This window comes from Bombus vancouverensis, chromosome 14 (genome assembly GCF_051014615.1).
Source record: "Bombus vancouverensis nearcticus chromosome 14, iyBomVanc1_principal, whole genome shotgun sequence".
Classification (NCBI taxonomy): domain Eukaryota; kingdom Metazoa; phylum Arthropoda; class Insecta; order Hymenoptera; family Apidae; genus Bombus; species Bombus vancouverensis.
In genome coordinates, this window is record NC_134924.1 from 8,411,591 (window position 1) to 8,433,667 (window position 22,077).

At 42.4% G+C, this 22,077-nt stretch overlaps 2 long non-coding RNA genes across 4 annotated transcripts; one reads left to right on the top strand and one right to left on the bottom strand.

Annotated features, from left to right (window-relative positions):
- Positions 1-4,221: 4,221 nt before the first annotated feature.
- On the bottom strand, positions 4,222-19,800 carry LOC143303581 (uncharacterized). Of its 3 annotated transcripts, none has more exons than XR_013060058.1 (6): positions 19,470-19,800; positions 19,248-19,371; positions 5,216-5,431; positions 4,951-5,094; positions 4,713-4,808; positions 4,222-4,528 (listed from the first exon to the last, which is right to left on the bottom strand). It is a non-coding gene; the product is annotated as an uncharacterized LOC143303581 (long non-coding RNA). The 3 variants fall into 3 exon arrangements; XR_013060059.1 differs by adding an exon at positions 18,039-18,096 and having other exon boundaries at positions 4,222-4,808; XR_013060057.1 differs by having other exon boundaries at positions 4,222-4,808.
- LOC143303582 (uncharacterized) lies at positions 5,077-6,420 on the top strand. The gene is made up of 3 exons (XR_013060060.1): positions 5,077-5,153; positions 5,890-6,030; positions 6,209-6,420. It is a non-coding gene; the product is annotated as an uncharacterized LOC143303582 (long non-coding RNA).
- Positions 19,801-22,077: the final 2,277 nt, after the last annotated feature.

Here is a 22,077-nt window from a genome sequence, read left to right on the forward strand (position 1 = left end):
AGGAAGCCGTGTCACCTGGCCGATTTCTTTCGGTAGATAACGTTACTCGATTATAGCGGTTCAATCGTCTTTGTTTATACACGTTCGAAAATAAAATTGCATATCTTATCGTTAATACGACGCTGATTAATAGTTACGTTTGCCATCTGAGATATTAATATTAATACAAGGTTCTCGATGTCGGAAACAGTGAAACGAAGCATTGGCCAAGTTGAGCTGGAGGATGCGAAGGGGGCGAGACAGCGCTACGAGCAAGGCGTAATTAATGGCATAGCCCTCTGTTTAATTCGATCGAAGAAACCTCAGTCTGTCGGCAGCCGAGTGATTCGCTCGGTTAAGTAATTTCGTGGTTGACGACCGTGAATCAAGGTATGGCTATTTTTTGCACCGCTAGAATCACTAGACAGTCATTTCCACTTTTAATTAACCGACTAGATTCCTAGCTAGTAGAACGTTTCTTCGACCGGAAGAAGTCTTCGTCCTTTGCTTCAAGATCTTTCCGCCGTGCAATTTACGAGTTTACAATGCAAACACCGCTACTCAGCTGCTATTTCGAAATGTATCTCTCCTCAAGGATAAGTAGCAGTTCGACGTAAAACGAGAAATCTCGTTAAATATCGGTGGTAAGCGTTTTAATGTTAAGTGTCACTGCTTTTTTTCGTAGTATGCGAGTATTTTATGCCGGTTAACGAGCTATCGATTCTCGAACACGCCAGTATTCGTCCTTCGTAGTTTTCCGATCGTTGCAGGAAATCGCGTTCAACGAAGAAAGTAGAAGCTCTTTTACGCGTATGGTTTTGTACACGGTCTCCTTAACGGGGGCGTGTTCCGCGATGTTCGAGAACTTTTTCGATCGTTTCCGGCAACCGACTACGCGGCATTTGCTACCAAGTTTTTGCAAATTACGAAAAGCTAAAGGGACACGAAGGATGAGACGTCGCGAACGATCTCAGCCGGATTATGGGCAAAATATTCCCGAGGTAGGAATTCCCGAGCGTACGTCCTTTCGCCATTTATCAAGAAATATCTTTATCGCTTCGGCGAGGCAATTTTGTCACCATGTTGCTTGATCTTCCGATCCTCTGGTTCGAACAGAATGGCGAAACAGAAATGGATTACGAGAACAAAGTGAAGTGTCGAATCTGCTTTTTTCTCCCTTCTCTTTTATTCACCGGCCCCCTCCCGCCGGCCTTTGTATCTTCTCAGAGTTCCTGCGACTGTTGCTTTAAAAGTGCCGGATAAGAAGAAAAGCTTTGGCATTATGGTAATCCGGTAGCTTGTCGGACGACTGTGAGCTGCGACTGGTTCAAACGATATACAGTTTCATTTTTGCGCTCTCGTAACAGATAGGTCGGATGCTCAGAATCCTCTCGATTCGTTACTTTACAACATCCTTTTTCTTCCCTTCGTTAGTCCGTGATCAAAGTTTGTAAATTGTAGACAGGCTTGTCAATTTCTCGAGGAAACAAATCGCTGAAATTCATTCGTGTTAGCGATATAGAGTGCGTAAGGCTGAACGAAAGCCTTTTCGTTAAACACAACCGAAGATGCGGTGTTGAATAATCCTGTTAAGCATTTTCTTCCAGCAAATGCATTATCTCTGTGAAACTTTCGTTTCATAAAGGAAACGAAGTAAGGAAAAATAAGCTTGAAAACACGACTCAATTTCCTTGCGGTTAAATTCGGACGGCGTACGTAAGTTAAAACGAATCATGTTACAGAAGCGGTTTACACGGTGTGCATATGAGAGATAAAGAATGTTGGCACGCAGTGCCAAGCACTCTGAAAATCCAACCAAGATAACGACAAAGACTGAGAGGAAAAAAGCACTGAAATATACCATCTAATCTGAAATGAGCCCGCGCGTGATTTGCGTAAGTGACGTAACCAACGTAGGAGGAGTACACAGGGTGCGACAGTTAGTCGTATTAGCGTGACTGGCGAATCTTCTGCTCGTGATTCGAAATTTCGATGAAAGGAGACGCGCGATGAACGAAATACCGATGTCTCGTGACATCGCTAATTGAGTTGATATACTATGACACAGTCGAGTCTTTAAAACATGGAAACTAAATATAACTAGAGCCCTTTAAATATATCATCGAAATATGTTAGCGAAAATGGAAACTATCGCAGATTCGTTCTTACGAATATTTTCGACCGACTCGTTTCAAAACAGTTTTTACGAAATTTCTACGTAAATTCAGTTTCATTGTGTCGGTTATTACATCGGGTATTTTTCAAAAGATCTTCGAATCCGGGCGGCAAGTAAGATCGGCTACCAGTCACTTTCAAGCCGGCAGTTTGTGTTGAGTGTTCACCGTCTGCGTAAAGCAACCACGTGAATTTTTCAATTTCGCTTTTTCCCCGATGTTTTCCCCTCGCCGTCCACGGCAAACGACCGTTTCTCTTGACCTTTCAGGCAGGGCAGAGAGAAGTGGAAGAAACTGGAATAAATAGGCTTTCCCTTCCTCTTTGCAAAAATGTAACCCAACGCGTAAGCACTGGTGAAATACTCAAAGGTTCAAGTTTGTCGCGTCGCGGTTAAGCTACGTAACCATTTCACCAGGTCGAAACGATTTTGATCAAAGCACAATCAAAGATTCCGTTTTTTTGCTGGCTTTTCTTTATAAGTGGACCTTTTGAAATTCCTGTGACAGTTTTTACGTCCGTTAAACAGCGTTGAATCGTCAAAGCAAACGTAACGAAAACAAAGAGCCGTGCAATCTGACCATTTCGAATGTCTACTGAATCTAGCTAAATTACAAAAGAGAGAAAGAGAGAGAGAGAGAGAGAGTATTTTAAGTTTTTTCCTTGCGGCAGGAATATTATAGAAAGTTAAATATCACAAACATTGTTAATACCTACATGGAAACCACACAGTGGTCCAACGACGAGTGTCATTGAAACGTTGTAGATTTAGCGAACGAGGAATTTCTAAGTGACATCTGGGAAATTGTGGAAATCAGCCGGAGATTATAGCAGCACACGAGCTACGATTTATCGCCACATTGTTAGCCACCAAATTTATAAGGGTAGCTTGCTACAGTTCCGAGTGACCCGGCCGCAGGAAAATCGATAGTGCATGCACAAGGTTAAAGTAGGCTCGCTGCGCTTCTGATTGAAAATTAAAATCTCTTCTCCTGTATTTTTCGATTCAGCAAAATAAATTGTAATTATTCGGACGAAAGTGTATAACTCGCTTAATGAAAGTTCAACCAACGAATCAGATTCGTCAATTCGCAATTTGTTTGTTATATTGTCGTATTTTGAGACAGCTTCACACGTATTCGGATTCGATAAATTGTTTCATTCTCATTTTTTATTTTTTTTTTTTTATTTTGTTAACGAATACCATTGCTTCGTTGAACAATGAAACTATGAAATCAACTCAAGCCTTGATTCACTCCGTTGTTCGTCATTTATCGCAGAACAACGCAACATAGTTATATTTGGTAAGTTGAAATTACGAGGATACCGCGAGTTGGAGCAACGCACCAGCCGAATTAAGATTCATCGATGAAAAGTTGGAAACTTGGACGGTGCATCATTCGTGATGTTGGGTCGCGTGTTGCGGGAAAGGATAATAGTGGCGAGCGGGGCAACAGTGACGTAACCGCTCGTACGTCAATGCGCGATCTTCACCACGGTCTATAATTTATCGCGGCGTTAACTGTCGAAGTTCGGAGCGTGTAATCTCTTCTAGTCGAGTAGGAACGGCCGGCTATCCGCTGTGATAATCCGTACACGCGTGGATTCGGAGGACGAGTTAGCGGCTTCTCTACTCCACTGCCACTGGTCATAAAGAACGCGCGAATCGTTCGAAAAGAATAACAGAAAGAGGAACATCGCGTCGTCGGTCCATTTCGCAAGACGACAGAATCCTGCTGGTTACACATCCGGCATATTCGGACTTAGGCAGTTTGCCAATGACGATATCGATCTTCGTGCAAGATCCGACGAACAGAGAGGTAACGACGAATAGATTAACGGCGAGTTCCGGATTGGGACAATTTGTCAAGTGTCGGAACATATGACCGCCCGTTCATATACGTATACAGCCTCGGACGTTGCCAGTGCAGCGCACGTAGATTTCGTTGAACCCGAATATACAGTTCGTTCGAGATCGACACGGAGACGCCTAGGTGAAAAGAAACACGTATACAAGGCTATAAGCAAAGGAATAGGTCGAACAGTGGTTGTATCCGACGATACTCGACATATTATTGAATTGGAAATTTATTACTTTAATAGAGACTGGAGTGGGCGCGATCATAATTCAAGGCAGGCTGCGAATCCGGCAGGCATAACTACTAGAAATTCCGTTCTTCTTTAATCCCCTTCTGAGCTGACAACCCTTTCCGACGTCCCGCGCTGGACCGCGATGTCCTCTCTTTCCGTTCCCTCCGCTCTTCCTTTATTCGCAGAGCCTGCTTTCGTTCCGCTTCTCGAACCGAGCAGATATTCCACCGAGTACGAGAAGGAGAAGATCCAAATGATTTAAGACGCGCTCCAACCCCGCGACGTTCTACGAAAAAATATGTTCCGAGAAAGTTCGTCGTGCCGCGAGAGGCATATTGTCTGGGATGAAAATGGAACGAGGAATTTGCCAGCTCCTCTTGTACCGAGTTTCGGGAGTGAGGACTTGTTCGGGCAAACGAGCTTGCTATTTATGCGTCCTTGGAACTCTTAAACGCTCGCAGCTTTCGTACCTTAGCGCCGCCTTTAACCCGCGGTGGGCAGAGGTGGCCGTGACTTCCAAGAATGTCTTGCAACGAGGCGGAGGTTCTTGTACGCGTGGATTCCATCTGTAATTTCTTAATGGTAATGATGATACAACAAGTAACGATATTAGCAATTCGTTAACATGTAAATAATAATTATAAAATCATGGAAGATAAATATGCAAATATTGAAATATATGTATATATATACATAAATTATAATTACGTTGACGAAACTAATCAAATGAATAACAAGTATGTATCAGCGTCGTGTCCTCTTTAGAACTGACGGCACGTGAGGCCGAAAATTTAACGTCGTGGAACCGCACCGCCCATGGTGATAAGGATGATAATGATGTTCTAGAAGGATCTGAAATGGGGAAAGTAATGAACCTTTTGGCTGAGGATAGAGTCGAACAGATCAGTAATGTAAGTATAGATATATATTTTCCCAGAACCTGTACAGAGAAATTTATTTACAACATACGTACGTTCACGTATTACGAATTATTATACTGCAATAATATCCTCTTTGTTATTATTTCCGCTACTTTCTCATCAATTTCACTTGCCCGAATAAAAATTCTTTCCAGGAAATTATTTTTCTCTTGAAGAAATTCAATTAGAACCAAAATGTTAAACATTTATTTTTTATGATAATAGTTATCGGGTTGCTTCGTAAATCCCATTGTTGACAGAAGTCCTACCTGCAACGTATAAAATATTTATTTTACATATAAAATGAGTGGAGGGGGAATCGAAACTTTCTGACCAGATTGGGAGTCGGGGGGGGGGGGGGCGCCCTGCGGTGCATCAAGGAAATAATATGTGTCGCCTTGCTTAAGACGTGTCAGTGTCGCATATCGGCTGTGTATGATTTTCATTATACCACATTCTGCTACTATTTACACGGTATTATTAACTTTGTTTAATTAATTCGCGTTTATAAAATGATTTGTTGAATATCATTACGTGATTAAATAGTCTTTGCAAGTTTTCTTATTCTTTCTTCTTTGGTCGCGCATTTAGAGGTTAGAATTACCGGTATCTTGATCATTGCCTTTTGAAACGAAGATTGACAATGAGTTCGCTTATTGTTTCATTTCAATCTAATTGGTTTTAATTCTATGTATCCACCCTTAATTTTTGTTCTTCTTTTATACAGATTAGTGATCGATCGCGAAGATGACGACTTTGACAGAACATAACTTTATCGTATGAACGTCACGATGAGTTATGGTTAGTCGATCATTATCATGGAAATTTGATTCAATTTATTGTAACAAAGAAAGAAAGAAGTACGAAGGTATGTATATTATTGAACTATCGATGATATGTGTGATAAATGGCGTGATTGGCATTTAGTTTACGATACAATATTCATTAGTCACAATTCAATATTTTATTGAGAAATCATACATGAAAGTATAAAAGAAACTAAAGAAATTTTTCAGTAACTTTTATCCTCTTTTTCATACTTTCAGAGAACGTGTGTGATTATGCGCAATGCGGTCGATAGAATCAGTGTTTATTATCATCAAGTTGAATTATAATTGTACGTGGCGTCGTAACATTCGAGTCAGAGTTTGCCGATTGTCAAGTAAACGACTACATTGATAGTCTTTTCTTTTCCTTTTGCTTTATATACATCTATGTATGTATGTATAATCTCATTTCTAAATATTCACGTAATGCTTCAAAGTCAGTGCTTCTCTCAAGAGGATTCAACTTCCGCAGCTGATCGAAAATGTAAGTGCTTTGCATACTATTTTTTAATTTATATTATTCCCTGTATTTTTCATTCGAATTATTACCAATCGAAAGACATCGTTCGAGAAATAATCAATATTTGTTTTCCTGCCCAAGTAACGTCTGAAAGGTTTGAATTTAAATTATAGGATAAAAAAGTTTAACTTGCTTTAGACGTTAGAGTATTATAGTCTCAATTCCTAGATTTCAAGCTCGTAATTCGAAATTATTTTAAACGTTCATTGATCAAAATCTTTTATGTCATAAACACTGTATTTTTAAGAAAACATTGTAGTATTTCGTATTTTTCTGCTGTACATTGAGTCGGCAATGTTAAAGTAGTAAAACGATAAAGAGGCTGTAGAGTAGCCGAATTGTAGAACAAAAAGAAGCATCGAACGGTGTCTATTCTAGTTAGTCCGCCGCATAATTTCTACGGCTTGGTGTTACCTTCATTATCTCCATTGTTATCGGCTTATCCGATCACGACAAAAGGGTGAACGCCTCCCATCGTTCGCCTTCATGGCGATAGACGTCTGTCAACGCTTCCTCCACCTATCCTATCGTCGTCGACGTATCGCAATGACGTAATTGTGCGGAAAAGCGTCTCGTTAATCAAACGTTACGCATTACAAGAATCGATAGTTGTCTCCCTTGAGCTTTGTTCCTTTCTTGTAGGTCAGATCTTCGTCAGATCAGAACGATCGTCAGAGTTTCGCTACACAGAGCACACGGTTATCGTCCGTTTCTCAGTTTATCGTCCGTATTTCAGACACGAGAGTACAACTTTACCGTTACTTTTCTCGCTTTTCGGAGAACGAAAGGGGCGATTCGCAACCGTTTCATCCATGATTATTTCCACTTGCATCGTTTGCCCTCACACGGTTGTCGAGTCGCACAGGTCCACGTATATATGCTGGTTTCCGGCTAGAAAAAATCACGCAAATATTTCTTGGCTAGCAATCTTGTTGCTGTGTCGTTGGAATGGACCGACCGAATGCACTGGCCATTCATGCAGGACTTCAATCGATGAAGCGAATATCGAAAACGTTCCCCTGTGTACGTGGACCGAATTGATTGAACAAGCGCGCGCACATATCTAATTTACGTGCAAGCCGGGTGGAAGGCTGGAAAAACGTCGCGGACGTTGTCGATGAAAGTAACCAGTTGGCGAATGGAATTGCCTTGCTGTGCGCGCTTTCCTTTCTGACCGGTCAATATGTACCGTCGTGAAAGAAAGAAACCGACTAATGAAAACAGTTTTACGATTAATAGCTGTAATTTTCCGTCGACACGGAGCCGCGCGGAACTTGGTTAACTGAACGCGTTCAACTTCTGCCAGTTTTCTATCTTGCGATAAATAGAACGTTACGTCGCCATTAAGACGAAATTCGAGCGGAACAGGGCAGAGGTGGAGCAACGCGACGCGACGAGAAAGAAAGCTGGAGAGAAGGATCGTGGCAGCGCGACTGTTCGAAACAGAAGAAGAGACAAGAAGGACGGTCTCTCATGGCTGTACAATTGAGCCTGAAATCAGGCGAAATCGAAAAATTAATCGAGTCGATTCTTCGTTGAATAGAATCGATATGAATTCTCTTGGATTGGGTTTTGTGTCGTCTTCGTATTTTCAGTTTTTCTTTGCAATCCGAGCTCTCCATTCGTCGCCGACGAGATAAAGCGATGCCCCAAAAGAGCAATTTATCGCCCTCACGCCTCGCTATCGCCTGCTAATTATTCCCGCTACCCTGTCGGAACAATAATGTTCTGTAACGACGCTTTATTGCGAATTACGCGTGATTTGTAACGCACGTTCCGTTACCGCTACCGTTGCCGGCAAATTAATTCTAAAATCGCGCATAAAGAGCATAAAGGGAGCCATTAAAATAAGGACAACGCTGTTTGTTGCCTTACCGATGACAATTTAGTTGGTATTTGTGCAAGCGTGGGAATTAGCTAAACAATCGGGGCGAAAGATTTATTAGTTACGAGGATATGTTTGCGCGTATAAAATTGGGACGGTTAGACTCGACGATGATGCATCAAAACGTCCAGCCATTTTTCACCGTTCCTTACAAACTCCGGAATCGAAACTCTGTTTTCCACGGTGCTCGTTTGTCTCGGATTTTCTTCAGGCTCCTTGGCAAGTCGTTAACGAATGTTCGAAAAAAATTTTAATCATTTTAGTAGATTAGACGATGGGGTTCGTGCGACGGCACAGTCAGCGTCCAGCGGTGCTGACCGAGTTCACGATCCATTAATTTCTCCCTGGACGAAGCAGATTAAACGGAAAGAAAGAGATTATACGCGGATGATTAAAATCCGAATGGACAAAGACGAGACGCGCGGGCAGATGTGACCGAATGCGGCGCAGCGTGTGCGTTCACCACTAGCCTCGAGGTTTCCACAGCTCTCCGCAATAACCGGTGAATTTGCTTTTAGGTAAATTGTCATTTAGCGCTCACCGCCGAACCAGAAAACTACCTTCGCAATCCGTTATTACCCACCGGAAGTGAATTACATCTACTAATTAATTTACGAAGGTGAATCTGCTGCGGTGGCGGTCGTTATATCGATCAATAAATTGAAATTGTGAAAACATCTTGCTATGGCCGCAATTAAGATTATTTGTCGAAACGACAATGCGAATTAAAGCCAATTCCGATAATTTATCGTTTGTTCTCTGTTGGATGGAACTCGGTTACCGTTTTATTCGTAGGGTGATCGCGTGCACCGAGATGCGCGCGAGGAGAGAAAACACGATGGACTCGCGAATACAAACTCGGATTACGTACACGTGTACGGGAAGGGAATACGTCGAAAAAATTACGGTGCAGGTACTAATTGGGTCGTATAACGCGCAATTCAAATAATTTCGCCGTTCATATTTATCGAATGTCACTGTGTCGCTCGTCACTGTGAAAACGCGCATACAACAATGAAATTATACCTACCGTGAAATATCGGTTGCAAACTGGAAACAAGTCGATTTCGGCGATCGTTCGCGGATTTATGGGACTCGTTATCGGCGGGTCGTTTGTTCTAACGGTTATGGAAAACGACCTCGTTCCGATAGTCCCGACTAGCAAAATCGTGCCAATCTGTAAGCGATCGGGGATTTTCTGCCAGGCAAAATGCTCGCTAACAGTTATTTAATGTTAACAGTACCGTGTTAGCGTTAAATCGGATTTTTCTACTTATTCCTTTAGGATCCTTGTCCAAAGAGTTTGAACAACGTCGGAAGATACGCTGGCAACTAGCAGGATGAAATCATAATTTATAAGTTTAATCGATATAGTCGTTTGATGTACACAGTTTGAAAAACAAGTAACAAAAGCGTCGGTTTTTCGCGTTCAATGAATATTTTAACGCCACTATGAATAAATTAACTCGGAGTGGCGTCGTATCGTTTCGTCGTTTTTCTGATTTTATACGTAATTTTCCCGTTCAGCTTAACATTAATTTTTTATAAACTGTAATTTAAAACGGTTATCGAGCTCTCTTCAAAATAATCGACACTCTTAATCCCTATACAAGCTTTCTAATTACGAATCCGTGAGAATTGGTCGCGGTTTACTCACGAACGATGATCCACGTACTTACTTGTTTCTCTCGTAAAGACCTAAACTCTATTTTATTCCCTCTGACCTCTACTCTCATCGGTCTTCTTCTTTCTGATACACAGACTAGGTTATAAAAGAAGAACGATAGCAGACGAAGGAACAAAAATGAGAAAGTAAGTGGACGGCAAAGTAAATGGAAGGAAATAGTGTGCACAGAATGGAAGAAGGGGAACACGATAAAAGTAAATAAAACCGATAGTGTCCACGTCCTGCTGAGAATGTCGGGGTGTTGGTAGTGGAACTGGCTAGGCCATGTTTTATTAGAAACCGTTCTCCTGTCTTTTGGACGCCGCCGTTCAGCTTTTTCTCTTTCCTCGTTCGTTTCTCTCGAAAGCTTTCCATTCGTTTATCTCTAAACCAAACGATCGCAAACCACCATTATTTCCAATCAGTTTCGTTTCTTCGTCTTTTGACTATAATAGTCCTATAAATTTGAAATCATAGCGATTCGCGTGTCCAGTAATTTCTATGCATCATCGAACACCGCTATGCCACGTTTTTACTCTCCTTAACGAGCAGCAAACTTCATTTTTACCACGCGAAAAACACCACACGAGAAAGAATTTGTTCTACGGACTTGACGTTCGCTAATTCTTCGTTGTAAACTACGCTTTCTTCGAACGAGTTATTTAAAATAGGTAACCGTGTTTAAACCGCACAAGTAACAGCGATTAAAGCAGCGATTACGCCAGGATGCGGGCTTTGACTAATCGCATCGAATTTTTATATTCGTAGAAAAACCTTCAAATCTCGTTTTTCTTCTTTTTCTTTAAATTCGTACGATAGTGGGTAGAATTTTACGAAAGTCGAACGATTCCACCACATTGTCTTCGAGTTACGAGTCGTTAAAAAGCGATCCCACAGCGCAATGTATCCAGGAATGTTTACATGTTCAGCAACGTATTTCGAGCGAAACAACGATAGGTCAAACTCGGACAACACCAGCAACTCAATCGGACCGTGTTACCAGAGCCATTAGTTGGTCTAGCTGAACTTTACCCTACACTAATCACGTCATTGTCCGTTGCATTTCGCCGTGACAAACCTGCGTGTTGTTACTCGTGCGAGAAAAAAAAAAGAAATCAACGATTCGATGTAAAACAACGATGATTTCTTCGATCGATCTATCATTGAGAACGAATAAGCGTTTTCCGTGAGAAATGTTGAATTTCTCGCATAGGGGCTAACGACGCGAATAACAGGAACGGATAACCCATGGAAAACAATAACGTCTGGATCGTTGGCAAATGTTGCTGTTCAAAAGATGGAGAAAAGCTAAGGCCGGACGAGCGCGTTTCCGTTTATGGACGCTTATCGGACAGCAAGTTTGTACATACATACAATTCCATCGAATCGAAGCGAGTCGAATCGAACTAGAGAACAGGTAGGCACATCGACTGATAGAACCTAATAACGGTCGCAATATCGTGGAAGCAACTCGACGAACGCCGCTAGGATCCAGTCGGAGGCGGTGGACCGAATAAGAGCTTATCGATCCAATTTCCAGGGATCAACCGGTGAGAGAGTAGAACCTGGGCGGTACGCTGCTGATCACGACTGGATTAAGGACACCTTAAGACTTCGGCACGCGTCTTCTCGCAACCGTAAGCCGCTTGCAACCTTGCGAAGACCGAGATGGGGTACAGCCGCCAATGCAAGCATGACCCCTATAATCGTACTAAGAAAGATTTTCCGTTCAATTCCACCTTGTCCCTCCTTTCCACCCCTTCTTTCTACCCGGCTTTACGTCCGAACAATTTATCCAACCTTTGTTTAGCGTAATCTTCCTTCGACATTTCGATTATCGAGATTGAATCGAGGCTCCGCTGTCATCGTTAACAGGCTGACGTATTCGATGTCTTCCCGCTGATACTTGTTTTAGAAACTTCCGATGCTCCGAGAGGGAAATGATGAAAAAAAAAGAGGAATAAAAAGAGAAAGACACTGGATTCGCGAAACCATTAAATTTATCCGTTGTCGGTTGGATCGTATCAGGATTCCATCGATCGTTAAATATTCCGCGATGCTTAACCGGTGCGACGGAATCTCATCCGCTTAACAAGTATTTGGCTACGAACACGGTGACGATTGTCACCGTGCCGCGCACACGGGTATTTGCTCGTCACTGACCGTGTTACAACGAACAATCCGGCAATCCACTTGGTCGCGTCTGCCATTTGTAATCCACCAGACAGTCTATAATTTTTCAATCGTTGGCGTGAATATAGAACGACGCGTCCCGTTCGATGTGACTTTACCGTTTCGTAATTTCGCCTCCCCCCCCCCCTGTCATAAACGAACTGGAAGAGGCTACATGGACGAGTTTCGATAATTGAAATTCGCATTCCGCCAGTCGCTGAACTGCTACTTTAACGCTGCCGTAGCTGCATTCGACAGGCGAACGACGAACGACGAACGACTGACGACGGTTTGTCCTCTAGCGAGGGTTACATAAGCATGACACATGTTTTTCCGTGACAGCAAAGCTGCGAGTATACATATACGGGTCGCAAGCACCGCATGACAAGAAAGCTTTCTGCTGGATAGGTTTTCGCGGCAAGAAAAAGGTTTCCTGTCGTTTCCGTGGATGGTCGAATAGTAACGGTGGTATGCACGGCTCCTACGATATTTTCGTCATACGTCGAAACCGATGTGTGCCGAACGGACGAAAAGCAAGAGACGATGTTCGAATAGAAACCGTGACAGCGAAGGAAAGCACTTAAGCCATTATACGACATGCATGTAAATTTTATTTTCACCACATGCGTACCATGTTTCAACTATATCTTACTTCCTTTCTTAGCTTAAAAATATGTGTCACACGGTCGGTGATATCATCATTGCGAAGTTATTTCACAAATTGGCCGAACATTGATCCTAAGTGGATTTTGAGTGGCATTCGAACGACCACGATTCGACGTTCTTGGAACGATCTGAAAAGAATTTGCTCAACGACCTCGAAGGAGCATTTTTTCAATTTTTTATCCGGTTATCATTTTTCACGATTCTCTTATCTATCGCGGGATTAATAGCGATCATAGATTTTTTAAGACGACAATGTCGATGAAGGAAAGAGCGTTTGTACGTTGTCGATAAAATTGCATGAATGGCCGATACATGGAGACGCATGTTAGTCGGGTAAATAATGGTTTTTGATTGGAAAATGTCATCGATGCCGCTGCATGTTCGTTAAAAAACCACACTTCCGTCGTCTCATCTATTTTTACATCCATTGGCTGAAAAGTTCCGTTGCATCCATTTTGTCACAAATCGAACGGTCGTCCACGACACCATCGCTGTCTGTTTGTGTTTGTATCTAACAACCGTGCGGCACGATGTCGCTCTCAAAGCGATGAAAAAAGAGACAATGCAGGTGAATGTCCAAGTGCGGTACTTTCCTTTGTTCGCTCGGCAATCGTGAAATGGACGACGCTGGATTGCAGCGCGAATTTACCGAGTTGAATTAATGTTAAACCCGTTCGAACATCGATTCGCGATGGATGGTTTGATGGGTCGTCTATCGAGCAAATCGTGAATGATAGATCGTTAAGTTATCCGCTCCTTGATATTTTGATTGACCGAGATGAAACCCGTATTTTCGATCGACCGGCCATAAATGCAACGATAAGATGCGAAGAAAAATTTTCGACCGAAAGCAGCGGACGAAATCGAAAGGAAATTCTTCGATAAAATTCAAAGATCTCGAAGATAACGTAATTGAATGGAAAGCTCTCGAGGAATAACCGCGTAATAACGGAAACATTAAAAAAATCCAGTCGTTCAAAATTATACGTTCATCTCGTCAGCAAACGTACCTTCGGCGTAAACTCATCCTTCGTATTCTATTTTAGCTCGGTCCATGCCACAACTCAACGCGCGTATATGCAAAACTTGGCTGATTTCTCTTTACTGTGCTTTTCCTTTCTTCCCTCTGCCGTATCTCCTGTAATACGTTTTACTTTATTCTTGGTCTTTTTCTATTTATTAGCTTATTTGTTTCTTTCATTAAGGAACCCATTCGCCAAGGTATTCGCTTTATTCCTGCTCGTTCTTTGTCTTTTATGTATTTTAGTCGCGCGATTCCTGTTTTAGTTCTCAACGCAAACCAGCGGGTTATCTTGTTAAGGTGTTCACCTTCTTTGCAGCTTTCCTTTGTTTCATTTCTCGTTTTCATTTCTATCCGAGGTATCAAGTTAACGCTTTCTTTCTCTTCCAGCGTTTCCTACTTTTTCTTGTATTTCACTCTACGACATAAATATATAGGTACATAGCTATTCGTTACCGCGTACATTTAATGTCTCCTTGTCGTGGACAATCGCTTTAAGGATTTCAAAACGGATTACCTTAACGATGTAATTAGACGTACGTCCAGCGTCTTTGATCGAACTTGTTATTTCTTTCCCTTGTCGCATGAATTCTCCGTTAAAGAATTCTCCTCGCTGGTTTTTACTTTCCCCCTCCTTTTCGTCCGTTGTTCTTATGCGATTCTCCGTAAGTATAATAAGAGGCTTCCAACACTTTGAACACGCGATAAAACCTTTCGTATTCACGCAAATATTATTCGAATTCGCAGATCCTCTCTCTCTCTCTCTCTGTTTCCATTTTTCTTGACCATCGTTTGTTCGTATTTCTCTGTCCCGATTCGTACAGGGCACCGCTACGATATATTTTCGCCGAATGTATATGCTTAATTCACGTCTCGCAGGATCCGATCCCAAGGGTGTGACAGACGATGAAAGCGAGTAGTCCACGATTCGCGTGATATTGCATTATCGTCGCGAATGCATTTCGGTTGGTAATGCGTATATCGGGAGATCAAGAGCAGGATATATGCGCGAAACCACGGGGCAAACTCTGTCTCTTGCGTGACCTGTGGTGCTCATTATCGAGAATCGCGCATACAGCGACTATTAACCCGTATCTCGTAACGCGATGATGGTGTTAAGCATCCCACCGAGAAATAACAATTTACCAGGATTCAAGGAAATATCTTGGTCAGCATTCACGTCTCGGCTTAAAAGATTTTCCGCGACCGTTCTAATTCCGTGCGAGTTGACGGCACGCGTTAATGTACGTCGTGGAAGTTTGCCCGGCCTTTTCACGGCGTGGAATTTTCAATTTAAACTGGAATTCCGTACGGTAAGTCTGGCGTCGGCTAAGGCCACTAAAAGTTTATTGCTAGCCCTAACTGGGTTTCCGGTGAATACCACTATAGCAAACTTAGCCGCATACGCGAACCCTAGCGTCGCGTATTACCGCATGCACGCGTGTCACTCGCCACTCTTACGTGGATTAAGATCGGATAATCCCGGATTTCGGTGTACCGTGTCGTACGCAATAGCAAGTCCGCGTTCCCCGTTGAAAGTCGCTTACTGGCACAGACCAGTGTATCCATCGCGGCTGAACTTGTCGTTTTTTCCGAACCGAATTCACGCGATCATTTTATTAAAGCGGTCGCGTAAACTCGATCTCGGTGCGACTTTGAGCCGATATTTACGAACGACCGAGGTTGACCCAGATGTCGTCTATGGAGAAGCTTACGCGAGCGTTGCCCGATTTCCAGGCTAAGCAAACGAACGTTCTATAATTTTAAGGGATCACCCGCAATTTTTTCCTTACGGAAAACGAGTTATCGTTTCGGTTACGATTGCAATTCCACGCTTTTGCTTCGCCCCTGTTGCCTCGTCGTAAAGTTAGTCGAACCAGGACGCGATACTTGCCAGCACGGCGTCGATAGAGGAATTGCAAATGATCGATGAAAATACCTCTTCGCGGAAAGTTGGTGCCTTGACTTTTCTTCTACGCGGTTATTGGTCGCGAATCGTACATCGTTAAAAAGTCGGGTCGAACGCTAACTTGACCGGAATTACCAAGACGTCGTAATTAAGGAGAACGATTGAAGTCGCGATTGAAAGAGGAACAAGAGGAAGAGTTGCGTGGCTGCGGACGCAGAATGGAAAAAAGGTTGGGAATTTTTCGGAGCTGAGTTTCGCAGTGAAAAAGCGACGGTAATATAAAATGCATGCATGATACACGTGCTTTCGTATGTGAGGTAAGCTTATGCCTCGGGGAGAATGACAACGTCAGAAGTGGAGACGTGCTTGCTTGCCTGCTCGCATTCCCTTCGCAATCCGATATTTTCGGCTTTAATATTTACACGCAGAACAAACGAGTCAGGAATTCACTGGTTGAAACGAATCGCAAGGTATTCTCCGACACGGCGTGTATCAGGTTTATGCGAGTATGTTAAATTCTAGACTTAACGGAATTTTCTATTATACGATACGTACATACATACGTTCGGAGCATTTAGATTTCAACGAGAGAAAACGAACGTCCGAATGGAAAGTTTACCGTTTTGTAAATAAGCGAGAGGAAGCAACGAACGAATAGCAAAGGTGAAGCATGGAGAGTTGGTCATTGGAAAAGGCAGAGGACCCAGAATGTGCAGAAGGTTAATTGGTCGGTCAGTGCTCGAGGGATCCGGGGATTCGGGGATATGTCTGCACACATTTCTGCTCGGCTTGGCAGCCGTTTCTGCGGTCGTGGTGTGAACTCTCGCACGCGGTCGCTACGGCTTTGTTTTATTTGGCGGAGGGCTGCGTGGCTTCGTGCTCTGCCTACGGTATTGCCGTGACGACCGAGAGCACGCTAAAAGTCTCGTTGACATCGTTCTGACCAGGACTCGACGTTAACCTCCCGGGAAAACTTGAAAAATGATTATTCCCTGCTACTCGCTCCATCGGGAATCCCTGCTCAACATATTTCGAATATTCGAATCCAATGGAATCGTATTTTTGTTCGGAATAGCGATACCGATTGCTTTTCTGGCTTGGCTTTTATCGGTCGAAAGAATAAAACACAACCTCGCCTGATCCTCGTATTCTCTTTTTTCTTCGTAAAGTTAGGGTACGCTAGCGTATTTAACGGCTGAAAGATTTTTACGAAATTCCGTCAGCGACAAATATTTAGGTATACGCGGTCGATGTTAAATAGAATTAAAGAAAATCATTTTATTCATTGCGACAAATGTTAGCTGTCGACTGATTCTGATTTCAAGAGAGATAATTTACAATAATTGCCATAAATATGTAAATCGTGGTCGTTTACGATATTCGGTCTTCTTTCCGTGTTTTTACGTTATTACCAACATCCTCGTTCGAGCTCATTCATTATAGATAGAATTTTTGAATTGTTGTTGTTCGTATCTGGCGGTATGACGAGTTTCAAACAATTTTGTAATTTTTCATCACTTTTGCGTATCAAAGTGTGCGGTGAAAAATGTAACTATTTCACGTCTGCGGCAAGAAAAGAAAGCTCATCTGGAAAATCGATATCGACGTTCTTGTCGTTTTACAAGTAAGTTTAATGAAGCATATTGGCAATGTCAATCGTAGCAACGCAATCAGCATACGCTGCGGGATACGAATTACTGATAACCCAGTGCATTCCGAATCATTAGTCACATACAAGGCTTCGTATTCAGTTCTTCGCGTCTGTCATCGGCAGCTGCAACGATGCTTTCAATTTTTCGAGCTGCACGTCGAACGAAACGTTTCGACAATCTTTCCCCTCTAAGCAACGTTTCTAAAAAGTTCCACTGAAATTCGAATGTTTCCCAATTCGTGAACACTCGTTGATGGCGCGTTGTCTTCTTCGAGATCATCGATCTTTTCTTCGATTCGCTAATGAATCCCGGTTATTATGGTACTACCTCTGATAGTAGTCGACGATACACTACGCTCGAGTTCCAGGCCAGAGAAGTGGATTTCAATGTTGACCCAAAAACCGCGAATGACTGCGCGTAGTCACTCGGAATGTGACGTGGACGTGAAGTGGAGGTCAATGAAACAAGGTACGGAAAGGGTGGATTAAATTCAATGGGATATACGATACGAAAGGATTTTTAATAACGCCAAGGTACGATTGAAATTTAATAACTCACCGAGCTTCGAGTTTGCGTTCATCTTCGTTACATCACAATGGCCTTCGATTTCCCAAGTCTAAAGTAGAAACTCGTTACGTAAGATATTACATATTATGTCAATTAAACAAGCTCCGCGCCTACGCCAAGTTTCTCACTTGGTATAATTGCGTAACTTGCTGTTAACGAGTTTGTTAGTATCTATCTCCTTAGTTAAATTACACGTATGTACATATCGTATAATGCAACGTATTAATTGCTGCATAGACGCATAGCATTTTCTCATCGCGCAGATTCAGACGAAATTTTTCGTAAAACGAGTTAGAAACGGTGCACCTTGGCGCGATCAAATTGCGAACATTTTGTGCGATTTCTTAAAGCGAAACAACGTACTTTATGTGTGTTATATCTGCTAAGTAAGCTGATTATTTAGAACGTCCAGTAACAGAGCATCCATGTGCCGAGATAAAAGCACAGAGATATTATTCGATGGCAAAGGTGCCCTCCCTCTTTCTCCCTTCCTCCCTCTATGGCGTTAGGATTCCAAGTCTTTGAGAAGAAAAATCAATTTGCTCGATTCTTTTTATCTCGAGTTTTTTCCATCCTTCCACTCCCTTCGAAATATGAGGGCGACACATAAAATGCACTCTCTTATCCTGAAACCGTTTTCTACGTCCGGGAAAACCACCTCGACGCGACGACACGCAGCCTTTGCACGTGACACCGTGCTTTCACTTGACAAACGACATAGATGACCTTCTTGAACCGTGAAAATGAGAATCGTTGCGTCTCTTTATCGCTCTGCCGTGAAAATGAATTCCAACACCTAGACTAGACGATAACATCGAACGCCGTTGTCCCACTAATTCAACGATCTACCGATTCGTCTACTTGTTCGTCCCACCGTATACAAACACATTGCGTATAGCTCGCGATAACGTAAAATATTGTCGTCATCATTGCGCGAGTTACAATACGAGAGATTACACGATACGCGATATTTTAATTAATTTATTGATTCCAGCAATAAGGTGGTGTTCGTATTATTCGCTGTCTTTCTTCAACACTAATATCTCCTCTGCTCCATAAAATACAAATTTCAAATTGTATATAAATTGAAGCGCTATAAACTCGTTCGCACGTTTGAGTAGCGCGTTCGTCAACGTTATTGCCAGTCGTGGTGAGCACATTCGCGTATTTGTTATCGATATATAGACGGAAGCGACGTACCTGTAACCATTTACGACGGTGTAGTTTGCGCAATCTGGCGAGATATTGATAACGAGGGTCTGACGATAGTTTTACGAGGTTTTTCCTGACGCGTTGTGAATGTATATGAGTTCGTCGAATGGATCTGCAAAGAGCGTTAGATAAACGTTGAATAAAGGGAAATGGTTGTTGAATAGTACGATCCACTGTAAGCACGGTAAAACGACCAAGTACTTTACTTACCTTTCGCGTTCTATAGCAACTTTTTCTCGGTGCCGGTATGATTTTCATTTTCATTGGCTTCGTCCGAGTGCCGGTCTGTCGCATAGGACACGATGATAGAATCATAAAAATAAAGCTGCGAGCGTTAAAAAACAGACGATTAATCTTGTCTAGATATTTCAGCGAAGTGACGTCAGTGGAGTGATTAATACTCGGCCGATGTCAACTTAGTTCCGTTGCACGACGAACTCGGTGTGAGCGACAGGTATCTATGATTTCCCGAGGTATCACCGCGAAACGCCTGACCTCTGTTCCATTTCGCTTTCGGTAATTATCATTATTCATCATAACTGCCATGCTGGACTACAGTGAAAACTTTATAAACAAGATGCGCGTGAATACACAGCGAATTGATTAGGGTCTGAAGCGAATCGAGGATACGTACGACCGATAGCGGCCATTCATTCGATGTTATTCGGTCGAGCGTACGAGTCATGGGCACGAGCATTAATCAAATTATTTTCGAGCGTTGCGCGATTTAGCCGACGGTTACGACAAACACATTTTAATGACCCGGGTTCGATCAAATTTAAGCCGAATTAATCGTTGAAAGGCAGTACGAACACCTTTATTGCGTTGTTGTTTACGCTGCTGACGCTATTCCTGGTTTTCGACCATTATAACGCTCGCGCTGTTCCTTTTTATCGTCATCGATACGAGTAATCTCTTCCCTAACGTTCTTCATAACTTCTAATTTGATCTGTTTCTTACGGTCGAATATCTGTTTAGTGGTAATTCTGAAAAAAAAAACGATCGAACCGCGTTTTGTTAATTGACAGAGGAAGAAAATTTGTTCCTTGAAACGTCGAAAAAGAACGATAACGATTTTCAATTCATCATCACGTTTGGTCGCTGGTAGAAAGAGCTGCCGTTGAAACGAATGCAATTTCAATTGTAGCAAACATTTTTCCAGGAATCGACGTTTCGAAAATATGACGGTTAATCAAAGTAATGGCAGTTTTTCAAGTCGTCCGTCGCTGACTGCATCGCGCTGCTTTCCTCGAATTCATGACACAGACGCGGACTCTGAAAATTGGAAATCGCACTCCCCTTGATTACTGGACTAATAATTGACGATCTACGTAGAAAACCACCGTGATCGAACGGCCGGTTTAATTCGGTTCCCGTAATTTCGTTGTTTTCGCGGTCCGTTTGCCACGACTGTTCAACCGGCAGCACAAAAAAATATTTCGATCGGAAAAGAGAGATCGATATCTCGCGACTGATACCTATCCGACCGGCTATCGCGTCGCGTCCACCAGCCTGAAAGTTTAAACAGCTTGCGCGCGTTATGTTAATCCCCTTTATGCTAACTGTAATTAGATTTTCAGCGTCATTCGTTTTACGCGATGCTCGTTGTTTGAACTATCGTGTCCATGTCGAGTTGCGTGTATAAACGAAATCGATTGATTCGTGAACGAATCTCGTGTTCTCGTTGCCCGTTCATCAGTTTGTTTGTAAAACCGTTTACTGCCGCATCGCACGCAACGACGAATAAGAAGAAGGAAGAGTTCATTTGTAATCACCGGCGCAATCGGTACTACGTTAATTGACAGCGTTGATCGATCCTTGATATGTATATGTAATATCAAAGAAAAGGGGGGTATACGCTTGGTCCATCATATGTTTAAGTTCGAGTTTTCTCGGGATAGTACAAGTTGTAAATTTAATGTATAAACTAAGAATCGTAAGAGTGCTGGGGAAGAGAGAAAGAGAGAGAGAGAGAGTGCAAATAAAAGTGCATACCCTGGTGACGTCAAAGCTAAATGAGTAAAGGAGTGGGAGAAGGGTGCGAACGTCGAGGGTCAGTATTTTTTGACCTAGGAAGACAGAAGTTGTGAGCCGAGTGTGAGAATAAGACGTACGAAGATATTGTAGTTAGTTTTTGCATTGGGTATTGCTTGTTAAAATAAAACTAAACTTCACTTTGAATAGAACATCCTTTCTTGTCCTTACTCTAGACTATTTAGATACTACGTATATATACGTGGAGTTGTCATTAGGGTTAGGGGCGTGTAACGAATTTTTCTTTGGATTAGACATTGTTGTTATGCAAGAGCGAAGATATTTACAATTTAGTACAATTATGATCATGACAGAATTTGGCAAGTAACCGTGGTAATTAGATACTCGGAATGCGGATGGCAATGATGTTAGACTCAACAACGAATCTACGGTCAACGGAGTAGCAAATGTGCTTTCTCACTGGTTCACAATTCATGTGTAACTCGTCCACAAGTAGAACTCCAATCTTTAACTCTAACTTTCTAACTAACTTTTTCAGTCCAAGTCGAACTGCGCTTATATACTCCTCTCCGTACCTCTCTGTACTCCTCGGGTCCGCTATATTTTTAAGGAGAGCTATACAATTACTCCATACGTCTGTTAGGTAAAACGTCCATCCCGTGACCGTAGCTACGTTCAGCGACCCGTTATGTCACTTTGAGCTCAAGCCCATTGTCACAATTCTCGGGCATACATAGTCGGATTAAATCATAAACAATTACTTCTCAATTTTATTATTCAAGTACCGCTATAATGAAAAGTCTAGACTAAAGTTTTGAGGGTC